At 42.5% G+C, this 12,943-nt stretch overlaps 1 protein-coding gene across 3 annotated transcripts in view; it reads left to right on the top strand.

The window, feature by feature from the left end:
• The window catches only part of cacna1db (calcium channel, voltage-dependent, L type, alpha 1D subunit, b), a 792,002-nt gene that overhangs the window by 69,119 nt on the left and 709,940 nt on the right, over positions 1 to 12,943 (top strand). The window lies entirely within an intron of this gene.

Below are 12,943 nucleotides of genomic sequence, written 5' to 3'. Positions count from 1 at the left end.
TGCCACGGTCATTAAATGTCTGAACGACCTCTTCACCCTGTTCGGTTTCCCCAGCTATATCCATAGCGACCGGGGCTTATCGTTTATGAGCGACGAACTCCGTCAGTACCTGCTAACTAGGGATATTGCCACAAGCAGGACCACCAGTTACAACCCCCGGGGGAACGGACAGGTGGAAAGAGAAAATGCGACAGTTTGGAAGGCCGCCCTGCTAGCCTTAAAGTCTAGGGGCCTTCCAACCTCCCGCTGGCAGGATGTGCTCCCCGATGCGCTCCACTCTATTCGGTCACTGCTCTGCACTGCCACTAACGCCACCCCTCATGAGAAAATGTTTGTCTTCCCAAGGAAGTCCACATTGGGGACATCGCTACCGCCATGGCTGACGTCCCCAGGGCCGGTCCTACTGAGAAGGCACGTGAGGACCCATAAAACGGACCCCCTGGTCGAGAGGGTCGACCTCCTCCACGCCAACCCCCAGTATGCTTACATTGCATACCCGGACGGGCGGGAGGACACAGTCTCCATAAGAGACCTTGCACCCTCGGGGGCCGCAGTAACCCACTACTCACTACCACCCCCCCCCACGATCCGATATCCAGCCCCAGCAGACGGCAGGCCTGGGCCCCGCGACCCGCTCGACATCTACGAGGACGACACGCCTGTGCCACAGCCCACGCAGGACTCGACGCCGGAAGCTCCACTACCCCTGCCGTCGCCACGCCGATCACAGTGGCAGACAAGACCTCCGGAGAGACTCCAATACACTAACTTTTAATACACTTCACCCCGCCGGACTCAATTTTAAACAAGGGGTGAATGTGGTAAACCACTGTTTGTATTCCACTGTGTACATGCCTGGACATGCCTCGGCTGACTCCTCCCACAAGTCCTAGTATAAAGGTGACTGCTCCCCAGCCCTTTGTATTTCTGGACCGGTCGACCACTTGAGGCAGACCTTCATTCTTTTGTTAATAAAAGCCTTTAGTTACTCTCTTAACTCTCAGTCTTTTATGAGTAATTGATAGCGCATCAGGCCTGAGGTAGAATAATGGGCAAGACCATTTAATCTATAAAGGTTCCCCTTAAAACAAGGTGCCCAATGACATGTCGAGTCTTTTTGTCTAAACTTACAGGCGAAGACCCTCCCTCAAGGGAGGGTCTTCACAATGATTACACATGCTTTCTTGTTTATATGTTTTGAAGGCCAACCATCTGGATCCCTCTTATCTCGTCTGGCCCTTTCCTTCCAAAGCAATAGTCTCTTCCTGTCGTGTCCTCCCTGGTCTGGAGTCAGTAGCCCATACACACCAAGCTTGGCAATCAGACACCTTCAGTCAGAGGCCTCATTGTTTGTAACTGCTTATTATCAGTTGTTTATGTTCAAAGCTGTCCATGCAGGCAGCCAGCCGTACAACCTTACTATTTCAATTAATTATCTGACTGTTGTACCATGAAATGAATCATTAAATCCTATTCTATTCTTACACACTGGTTACCTTACTCATCTTAGCAAGCAATTCTATTAAATGAACTCCAAATTCTACCTTAGTGTTATAATATGATTATTAGTAATAAGGGAAGAAATATAGGTTGGGCCTTCATTGGCCAAATTGAAGACTAAGTCAAAATTAAAACTTACAAAACAGACAGCTAAGCCTTGAGGCAAGGTCATGCTATGGGCCCCTATGTGGGATGTTATGCATGCTCTAATTTTACTAATTAAAAAGACTGTCTCAAATTCTAATGCAAGTTTTCCAGGAAAACAAAATTTACACAGTTCCAATAAAACACAACTTATACATTAACCCCTTGTCTCGAGTATTAATATAATCATTTAAACACAGAACTATTCGTGTTACAGTTTCACCCACATAACCATATATATATTTAGGTACCCCTAATTTCCAACATTAGGTCTTTGATTTTCATAGGCAATGGACCTGACGCCTGTTTCAGGCGGGTGCCCTGGACTACAATAGGGCACTCTAACCAATACGAAGGAAAGACTTGCATTTATTTAGTGCCTTTCATGACCTCAGGACGTCCCAAAATGATTTACAGCCAATGTAGTACTTTTGAAGTGTAGCCACTATTGTAATGTAAAAAACGCAGCAGCTAATTTGTGCACAGCATGCTCCCACGAACAGCACTGATATAAATGACCAGTTTATTTGTTTTAGGTGTTGGTTGAGGGATGAATGTCGGCCAGGACACTGGGAAAACTCCCCTGTTCTTTTTCGAATAGTGCCGTGGAATCATTTACCTGAAGGGAATTTGGGGCGTCAGTTTAACCTCCAACAGTGCAGCATTCCCTCAGGACTGCTCAGAAGTGCCAGCCTAGATTATGTGCTCAAGTCTCTAGAGAGGGGCATGAACCCACAGCCTTCAAAGGCGAGAGTGCTACCACTGAGCCAAGGCTGACACCTCGTGTGGCGCATACTCGGCATGGAATGCGAGTGTGTACTCAGCACACCATACTGGATCCTTCAGCACCCGTTTTTCAACTGAAAAATGGAAGGCATGTGATCCAATTTCTAGGCTAACGTGTTGACCAAATTCTAAGACAACAGTATATTCTGGAATAAAAACAGAAAATTGTATCGAACCTTGGTTAGACCACACGGAGTACTGTGTACAGTTCTGGTTGCCATTTTATAAAAAGGATATGGAGGCACTGGAGAGGGTGCAAAAAAGATTTACAAGGATGATACCAGAACTGCGAGGTAGAACTGCGAGGTTCTACCTATCAGGAAAGGATGAACAGGCTGGGTCTCTTCTCTTGAAAAGAGAAGGCCGAGGAGTGACCTAATAGAGGTCTTTAAAATTATGAAAGGTTTTAATAGAGTAGACATAGAGAGAGTGTTTCCACTTGTGTGGAAGAACAAAACTAGAGGCCATCAATATAAGATAGTCACCACGAAATCAAATAGGGAATTCAGGAGAAACTTCTTCACCCAGAGAGTATGAGAATGTGGAACTCACTATCACAGGGAGTAGTTGAGGCAAATAGTGTCGATGCATTTAACGGGAAGAGATAAGCAGATGAGGGAGAGGGGTTTAGAGGGTCATGCTGATAGTTAGATGAGGAAGGATGGGAGGAGGCTCGAGTGGAGCATGAACGCTGGCATGGACTGGTCGGGCCGAATGTAATTCTATGTAAAAATGCTGGAAACACTCAGCAGGTTAGGCAGCATCTATGGAGAGAGAAACCGAGTTAATGTTTCAGGCCAATGACCTTTCATCAGCATGCAGTAGGAATCTGGGACTTGTGGGATGCAAAACAATTCTCTGTTTCTGGAAAAGCAGGCAGTACACAAAACTAAGAGGCTCAAGAGCAGAGATGCTGACATTGCTAATTTGAATGAATCATCTTTTGTGTCAAGATTTGAGAAAGCGAAAGGCTCTGTGGGAAATCCTATTAAGACTGTGTGTGGTTGAGTCCAATTGTCTCTTGTCCCCTGGCAAATTGCCTCGCACCTCAGGTTTCCCTTCCAAGCATGATGTTAGCTGAAGGTAAACAAAATAAACAAAAGATTGTTATTGTATATTGAGATGCAGTATATAGGAAGAGGAACAGTACAATATCTTATCTACTGTAACAGAGAAGTAACTAAACTAAGCCTGTAACTGTAGCATTTGAGAGCACAATGTAAACTTATATTGCTTGGTGTAGTATTAATACTAACTGTTAAGCCATCAATGATACATATATCTAGTATATACAGTGACAAGTTAAATACATAACTTCAGTTTGAACATTAAGTAATCTTTCCTAGCTAGCGTTTTAGTGAAATATTATGGTAAATATGAAGCATACATATCTACAAACATGGGCTGTAGGTTTCAAAATATGGAATATAAGGGAATTGATAACTGTTCTGGAGGCTTGCCAGAGTTTCTGTGTTGATTTTACGTATGGTATGATCCTATGATACCATTTCTATTGTTGTTTATCTGAAATACATAATTTTTCTTGCATATGTATCCACTATATTATTTACATTTCAGTTTTTAATGTATTGCTGTTAGAAATAGGTAAAGAATTTGATCAAATATTATCTTTATGCTGGTGTAATTTCTGCGCTGCTCACATTGAAATTCCATCAAAAGAAGATTTTATTTAATATTTGGGTTTGTTGCAGTGCTGGCTTAAAAGGTGCCATATACAAATTGTACTTTAATGAGGCTCTTGAGATGTAGTGCTGCCAAAGCTGCTGCTTTTTAAACTGTGATGAAGAATGACTAGGATTACAACTGGTGGAGTTATGGGTAAATTTCCCCCCATCACAATTTCTAAAAATATAAATGTTATTTTATAATCAATAAACTTTCCAATCCAGCTCAAGCTGCTCTTGTCCTGTCAGGACTGACATTGGCAGGAATCAATGCTTTTGAGTCAATATTAGATATTTAAAAAAAAGGAATTTAGTAATGTTGCAGCTGGCTAATGTCAACTCCTTAAACATGTTGAAGAAGTGTCAAAACCATTTTACGCTCCCATATAAATTCCTAAATCATAATTCATGAACTAGTAAAAAGACAGTCCCCCAAAAGCAATACAGCTTAATTTAAGTGCTGTAGTATAAATTTTAAATATGAAATGAAAGTTAGCATATTGCCTGCCTAAAGTATATGTTTGCTGAAGTAATCAGCATAAGAGTTTTTAGGGCATTTTTCCTCTCCCAGGACTGGATAGGAGCAGTGCAGCAGAAGTGTGTGTCTACTGTCCAGATCCAGGATTTCCTGTCCTGTACCATTTACAAGGCCTGGGAGCTGGTGGAAGGGGTAAGCCTCTTGGGCCTGCATGTCAGGAAATAAAGCCATTCTGGCTACCGTTGGAGATCAGAACACGCCAATAGTTTGCCATGGTGTTTTTTCCTCCTCACATTCTCTCTGTTTTATTTTGATTTTTTAGCTTTAATTTTGCATTTTTTGTTATTGATGATCTAGCCGTATTTATTTTTATACCTTATTTCTTCACTCCCTGTTAAATTTAACATTTTTTTGCTCATCTTTCTTCATACTTTTTGGAACATGTAGTAACTTTCATAAAACTGGATATTAATTGGTTAAAAACAAGCTTTGGAGGCCAGAATATAAAGTTTGACATGGCTAACCAGGAAGAGGCTCTGTGGAATGAATATATCGATGAGTGGTCCTTGGAGCTCGACGGCACCTGGATGGAAAGACATGCCTATGTTACTGTCATGGTTACTATTTTTGAAGTAAGTTTAATTCACCTGTTAACTTTTTTTTACTCTTTTTTCCTTTTTGTTGTTTTCCTGTGCCACACACCATTCCGGCCAAGAAGGCAGATGGTTGACCTGCTGCCAGACCACCACCAATGCTGTTGGTCCACAATGAGTCTTCTTGTGGGAAAAACAGTTGGAATCCATTCAATGTTTCCCCATCACATCAGGCTTTTATGATATGTGAACCTGGAGTGCAACTTATGTGCCACTATAAATGGTCTTCTGCAGTTTAGCCACCTGGTGCCAAAGCCATAGGTGCAATTTCAACACTGGTATGATGCCCACTCCATTTTATAAGGTACATAAATGACTTTTTGTTGTTCTTTCTAATACAGATGAAAAAAAACTTCTAGTTGTTTTAAGTAATTCAAGAGATTAACAGTCTAGTGCAAATTACTTTCGTCAGGTGGTGGTTCATGCCTACATTTTCACACTAGTTGACTTACCAGTTTCAGCTGTATTGTTGCGGTGGAGGGATAAGGACTTTGGTTAGTTTTTTTTTATTCGTTTATGGGATGTGGGTGTCGCTGGCAAGGCTAGCATTTATTGCCCATCCCTAACTGCCTTTGAGAAGGTGGTGGTGAGCCTCCTTCTTGAACCGCTGCAGTCTGTGTGGTGAAGGTGCTCCCGCAATGCTGTTAGGCAGGGAGTTCCAGGATTTTGACCCAGCGACGATGAAGGATCGGCTTCTAAGTCAGGATGGTGTGTGACTTGGAGGTGGTGGTGTTCCCATGCGCCTGCTGCCCTTGTCCTTCTAGGTGGAAGAGGTCGCGGGTTTGAGAGGTGCTGCCGAAGTAGTTGGCAGCTACTTCATATGTCAGCTGTGGCTCAGTGGCACACTCGCCTGAGTCAGACGGTTGTGGGTTCAAGTCCCACTCCAGGGACTTGTGCACCTAAAAGCTAGGCTGACACTCCAGTGCAGTGCTGAGAGAGTGCTATACTGTCGGGTGAGACGTTAAACCGTGGCCCCGTCTGCCCTCTCGGGTGGATGTAAAAGATCCCAAGGCACTATTTCGAAGAAGAGCAGGGGAGTTATCCCCGGTGTCCTGGCCAATATTTATCCCTCAATCCACACAACAAAAACAGATTATCTGGTCATTATCACATTGCTGTTTGTGGGAGCTTGCTGTGCGCAAATTGGCTGCTGCGTTTCCCACATTACAACAGTAACTCCACTTCAAAAGCACTTCATTGGCTGTAAAGCGCTTTGAGACGTCCGGTGGTCGTGAAAGGCGCTATATAAATGCAAGTCTTTCTTTCACCAACGAGGAGAAAATCAGACGGAGAACACCACTGTGGTGTGCTAGCATACACCTCCTGGTGGATGTTTAAGAAATAGCATTGACGGACACATAAAAAGTCCAATCACGTATCTTGGCTGTGTTGGTGTGTTTTTCAGGGAGGCCAACAAAAAAGGAATTGAGGAAAAATAGAATTCCATTAAGAAGAGAGCGAACTCAAAAACAAAAACGATTCATAATTTTAGCGCCACAGACAACTACAGAACCAACTTACACAGCCCCTTTAATGTAGTGAAACATCCTTAGACACTTTACAAGGTGTAGGAATGGGTTAGACCACACTGAGCAGGAAATGGAAGAAGGCTGGGGAGATGAGTGAGGGTACAGTTTAACAGGAAATTCTTAAGGAGGCTCTTGTAGCAAAGCAGGAGCTTAGGAAAATATTTACAAAGTGTAGGACTGTGAAGACTCTACCATTGGTAGAGGGAGAGAAGACATACAGAAGTCCAGACGAAGCAGCATGGAGGGTGAGAGTTGACTAATAGGGCTGGAGAAGGTTGCAGAGGTAGGGTGGAATGAGGCCAGGATTGGTTAACAAGTTTGAGGATTTTGAATTCAATGTACTGGAGAATGGGGAGTCAGTGGAAATTGGTGAGGACTGGGAGATTGGGCATTGGTATTGGATATGGATCAGTTGGAGTTTGTGTAGAGTGGAGCTTAGGTAGTCGGCTAAGAAGATGTTGGAAAAATAAAACGCGGAGTTGACAAAAGGTGTGGATAAGGATTTCATTGGTTGTTGGGCTGAGATAGGGAGGGAGGCAAACAATATTTCCTAGGTGTAAATAAGCAGTCTTGATTATGGACTAGATGTGAAATTTGAAGCTCAGCTCCGAGTCGAGCATGACAGAGGTTGCACATATTCAGATTCAGTTTGAGCAAACAGCTAGAGTTGGATTTGGATGTGGAGTTTCTCGAGAGAATGGAACAGGATGGCTTTGGTCTTGGCAGTGTTTCGCTGGAGGAAATTGTGGCTCATTCACAACTTAATGACAGGCAGTCAGACAGCACAGCAGCAGTAATGGCAGAGGTAAGCTTTTGAGGCAGAATATTTGCGTTTAGGCACTGTTGGGCTCCAGAATCTGCTGACAAGTCAGTGGAATTTTGTTTTAAGAGAATCAATTGCTCTTTTTTCATTACAAAGATTCATTAATTGGCTAATGACAGTATACTACAACTGATCTTAATTATTGCCTTTCCCATACCACTGACTATACTCAGTTAAGTGTTAACCATAAATTTGAAGTAAATGCTCCAAAAACTTCTCTAAATTTAACTATTACAAAGATATTCTCAGAGGGAAGTCAGTAGCTGGCCTGTTCAAGTACAGTTAATTTGTGGACAGCAGTTTCAGCAATATCTTATGAGATTGAATTTTAAATATGATTACAAGTTCAGCAATTGCAAAAATCTTGTGCAACATATATTCCTAAATGTTGTTCATGCCTCAGTTCCTCAATTCAGCCAATTTAAACAGTGAAATACAGTGATCCCAATATAGCCTTTAAAATGGTAGCTTTGTATGTACAGATGTCTGTTTAATGTAATAAGGAGGCAAGATGGTCTTGTTTTGCATGTCATCCACTTTCAAAATACGCATATGGAACATTTTGTGGGTCAATTCACTCTCTAGTAGTTTCCTTTGAAAGCATTAAGCTTAATTGACTGTTACTGCAATGACGCTCGCTCTCCATATTGTTGCACTGGATTTTACAAAAATGGAACACGTTATTACAAAGTTAATATAAAATAAAAACATTTGTATATTATGTTTGTGCGGCCAGGTCAATTTTCTCCCAGGCGTCTTGATGCTATTAGTATTACAGATCACATTAAACAACAACATAATCCCCAGTGTAAACTGATGCTTACCAATAGTATAGATAATGCTATTGTATCTGTAGTATTGCTTTGATTTGTACGAACATTTTTAGCAAAGCATTTTAATGGAAATTATAAATGGAAATGTGATTCAGCAACATACTATGAAAGAACTTGGAAGAACAAGGACAATTTAAGAGTGCGCCAAATCAAGTGTGAATCTTTCTGCTATTATAACTAATATGATTTTCTTAAAGGGGATTTTTTAATTTACTTATTCATTCACGGGATGTGGGTGTTGCTGGCAAGGCCAGTATTTATTGCCCATCCCTAATTGCCCTTGAGAAGGTGGTGGTGAGCCATCTTCTTGAACCTCTGCAGTCCGTGTGGTGAAGGTACTCCTACAATGCTGTTAGGGAGGGAGTTCCAGGATTTTGAACCAGCGATGATGAAGGAACTCCGATATATTTCTAGGTCAGGATGGTGTGTGACTTGGAGGGGAACTTGGAGGTGTGTTCCCATGCGCCTGCTGCCCTTGTCCTAGGCGGTAGCGGTTGCGGGTTTGGGAGGTGCTGTCGAAGAAGCCTTAGCGAGTTGCTGCAATGTATCTTGTAGATGGTACACACTGCAGCCACGGTGCGCCAGTGGTGGAGGGAGTGAATGTTTAAGGTGGTGGATGGGGTGCTGATCAAGCATGCTGCTTTGTCCTGGATGGTGTCAAGCTTCTTGAGTGTTATTGGAGCTGCACTCATCTAGGCAAGTGGAGAGTATTCCATCACACTCCTGACTTGTGCCTTGTAGGTGGTGGAAAGGTTTTGGGGAGTCGGCAGGTGAGTCACTTGCTGCAGAATACCCAGCCTCTGACCTGCTCTTGTAGCCACAGTATTTATGTGGCTGGTCCAGTTAAGTTTCTGGTCATCTCAATCTCAAGGTTGAACGATATAAACCTAGTAGTGAAATAGTAAGTTGATTCTACTATTTGTAGATAACCCTTAGCAGAAACAAAAGTTGTGGTAATTCAGGAAACCTAAATAAGTGAGCTAAATTACACTGATCAGAAAAATAAGAAAAAGCGAAGAAACATACATCGGGATTAAATGGAGAGAAATGTAACTAAATTATAAATAATTCACCATTTTGGTTCAATCTATTTTAAATTTTCATGAAAAAAGCAGGTTACATTTTCTGTGATAACATATTGACCTGGAATTTGCGGTCAGCAGCGAAGCGACCGCGCTCACCGCTGACCTCGAAGAAAGCTGCCCACAACGATCTAATGATCTCTGACGTGAATTTCACCTCTCCCGACATTAGTTTGAATCTGGCTCCAAATCAAGCAAACCTTCAACGTCCATCAACAGTGATGTCATCAAGCAGGCTGAGCAGCCAATTTCATTGAAGAATTATCACAGACAGCAAACTAGGAAGTAAAATGCATAGATTATAAATTTACTTGTTATAAATTTTACAGAGAGCGAAATAAAGATTGGGACATACATAAAGGATTAAGGTAGAGGTGAAATATCATAAACTTTAAAAACATTATATTAAAAACCATGTAATTCTTATCATATTAATGGAAAAATTTGACATTCCACAAATATAAAATTAGTTTTTCAGGGCCTGAACGGTTGTTCAGCAGTCACTATGCCGTTAAAAACCCAGTTACACCTCATTCAACAAGGCTTAACTTTTTCAGGAGGTTTAACAGTGATATTCCAGCATAATAGGGGATGTTTTCGTCAGGAACTGTGATTTGAATTGATTGCCGGCTCTGGGGAATTCGACAGCGCAACCTGTGGAGGAGCAGGGAATGACAGACAGCAACTTCTAGATGACCGCGTTTATCTGCGCATGCACTGACTCCAGAAGTTGTTGTCACTTTCAGAGGAGTAATGATGGCGAACGCTGGCAGTTTCACTATTATTACCACTGCAGAATCTGGGGCATTATCACTACTGTGCTGTGGATGAGTTTTTTGTGCAGTCATAATTGGGCTGCTGATGCCATACACAAGATAATTTGTTCTCCGGCAGGCTTTCCTAGGGTTTAAAATGTGAAAACACATCAAAGACTTACCTGGCCATTTCATCGAGGCAACTATGTTAATCTTTGGAATTGTGGCACTTAATTGGCTGAGAAAACAGCCTTTGGAACAGTTGTCATCCAATCAACGATCAACTTTTATAATATGGGTCACACCTTTCATGTCCTGGATAGACGTGGGAAGCACAGAAAATAAGTTAGAATCATGGTTTAAATTATGAAAAAATAGAAAGAATGAATAGAATAGTTAGATTAACGTCTATTAGTTAGAAATTAGAAATTCAAATAAAGAGATAATGGGGAATTAGCGAATGATGGAAAAGATTTAACATTTTTAGGGGGCTATTTTCCCCAATAACTTCAGGTAATAAAGAGTCTCCGAGGTGGCCAAGATGGGGTCTTGAGCTGGAACGCCTGCTTAGCCCGCCTTTAGTGCAAGGCCCCGTCTTGGTCAAGGAGTTTAAGTGTGCGCTAGGAGTGGCCGCCCCAAGGATGCTGAAGGCTCTGATGACCAATTAAATTGGCTCTTAACGTTCATTAAAGGGTCTGCATGCCATTTTGCTGGCTAGCGCTGCAATTAACGACCTCTCCTAACAACCGCGTGCTGCTGAACAGGAGTAAAGAAGTCGTTAGTGAGGATTGTGAGCACTACTTAAAGCCATGCTCAGCTTTCACTGTTCACTTGCTGCTGGAGATCGATTGACTGCACTGCATTTGAAGAGGACATTTGATACACATCGGGAGACTTTCTAGGACACTTTGTCAAGACGTCACCCATCAACATTTATTCCAGAAATTCTGAGGACTTCACCTAAAGAGAGTGAGTATTGTACTACTGTACTTTATTGGAGACCTAAATAGGAGTCACCAGGAGAAAGGGAGTGCTTGGATATGGGGATCTGGCTAGGGGTCGCTTTGGTCTAGAGGAGGAATGGGAGGAGGAGATGAGGCCAGGCAGAGCAGCACCAGCTGCTGGAGGAGAGAGGGAGAGGTGGGCTCCACATTCATGGTGACTTGCTGCATGTTCCACAATCTGGGCAATCATGAGACACCAGCCATTACCACCAGCAATTGTGCCAGAGGGTTAAGCTCAGGAGCCACAAGAAGAGGAGGAGAATGAGGTTGATGAGGGGGACCAGGGGGAGGGCACCTGAGGGTTCCAGGTAGATGACCCACACCTGGGAGGCTCCCTCGCCACCATCTGATTGAAGACTGCTTTTGGGAGACACCCTTCACCATCAGACTTCAGAACACTATTGCCACATGCCTTACCCTCCACCACTGAGGATCTATCAAGAAGTTCACCATCTGCATTCAATCCTTTCAACCCTGTCCCCATGAAGAACGCAATGAAAAAAACACCAATTCCCGCTCTACCCAATTACCATAATAACTCTTTATCTAGAGCAAAAGCAAACAAAGAAAACATCACACAACCAACAGCACTCAAATTTTAAACACTTCACCCTGGCGCTTACCCTTAGTGGCTATCCTATAAGTGCTCTTGCCTACTTTGGTGTTTCTATGAAATGCAACCTGAGTGGCAGCAGAATGTGAGGCTGCTGAGAATCTGAAGAGGGCAGTTCAGATGTCCTCTTGCGACGCCCGCAAAAGGCTGTGGGCCGAGATGGCCCCGCCTCAGACTGCACCATCTTAGCATGGGCTTGAGCATTCTGGGTTGCCTGGCTGACGGGCAAATACAAAGGCAATGGTGGAGTGGTGGGGAGGGAGCAGGAATGCTCCACAAAGATATAACTTTGAAAATGTTTTGTGCCTGTTTTTGGACGGCTAGCAGTGATCACTTTAAGTGTGGCATACGCTCAGTCCATGTGTCCCTTAAATTGCAATCATTGTTCTAACTACATCATAGGACTCTGATTTGCATAGTGAGGAAACCTACTGCCTGAAACAGGTGGGCTTTCCAGCCGCCTATGGGAAGGCAGCTTTAAAAATGTCAGCGGCCAGAGCATTGACATTAGCGAGGTGGCAAGTCTACCAACCCAATCTTGAAGCTGTTACCGCCCCGTTAACGGCAATTTCGGCTTGTTAAAATTGCCCCTCCCCCATTTCAACATTTTTACATCATAGTTTGAAGATGAACCAATCAAGTCACTCAATGCTTTCTGAAAAAAAATTTGGCTACCATTTTCTCATAATAACTGAAATTTCTAACATTAAAAATGAGGTTTTAAATGAAATAAATTGGAAAAAATATATATTTCCCAATAAAACTATTAAACTTTTACATTTATTTGCCTTTTGTGTCATTAATTACCTTCAATATAGTTTTCACTTGCAGGCCTCAGTCTCTCTGAAAAGCCTGGCAGTAGACTTGATATTGTTGTCCGGAGCAGTGAATTTATTAGCTGACTGCAGATTCAGTCCCAACGTGCAATATTCTAGGATGCAGCAGTAGCATTTAGTTGGCCAAATGATGGAATGCTTCTCTTTCAGTCTCTAACCAAATCTACTGGTTGTTTTTCAAAATTCCTTGAAAGAAAAGTTGGACAAATTTTGAAAGCTTAA

The sequence above is a fragment of the Somniosus microcephalus genome, chromosome 11 (genome assembly GCF_052327205.1).
Source record: "Somniosus microcephalus isolate GS21.2 chromosome 11, FLI_Smic_1.0, whole genome shotgun sequence".
NCBI classification, from domain to species: Eukaryota; Metazoa; Chordata; class Chondrichthyes; order Squaliformes; family Somniosidae; genus Somniosus; species Somniosus microcephalus.
The sequence above is the reverse complement of the archived record's forward strand: the minus strand, read 5'-3'. Positions and strand labels throughout refer to the sequence as shown.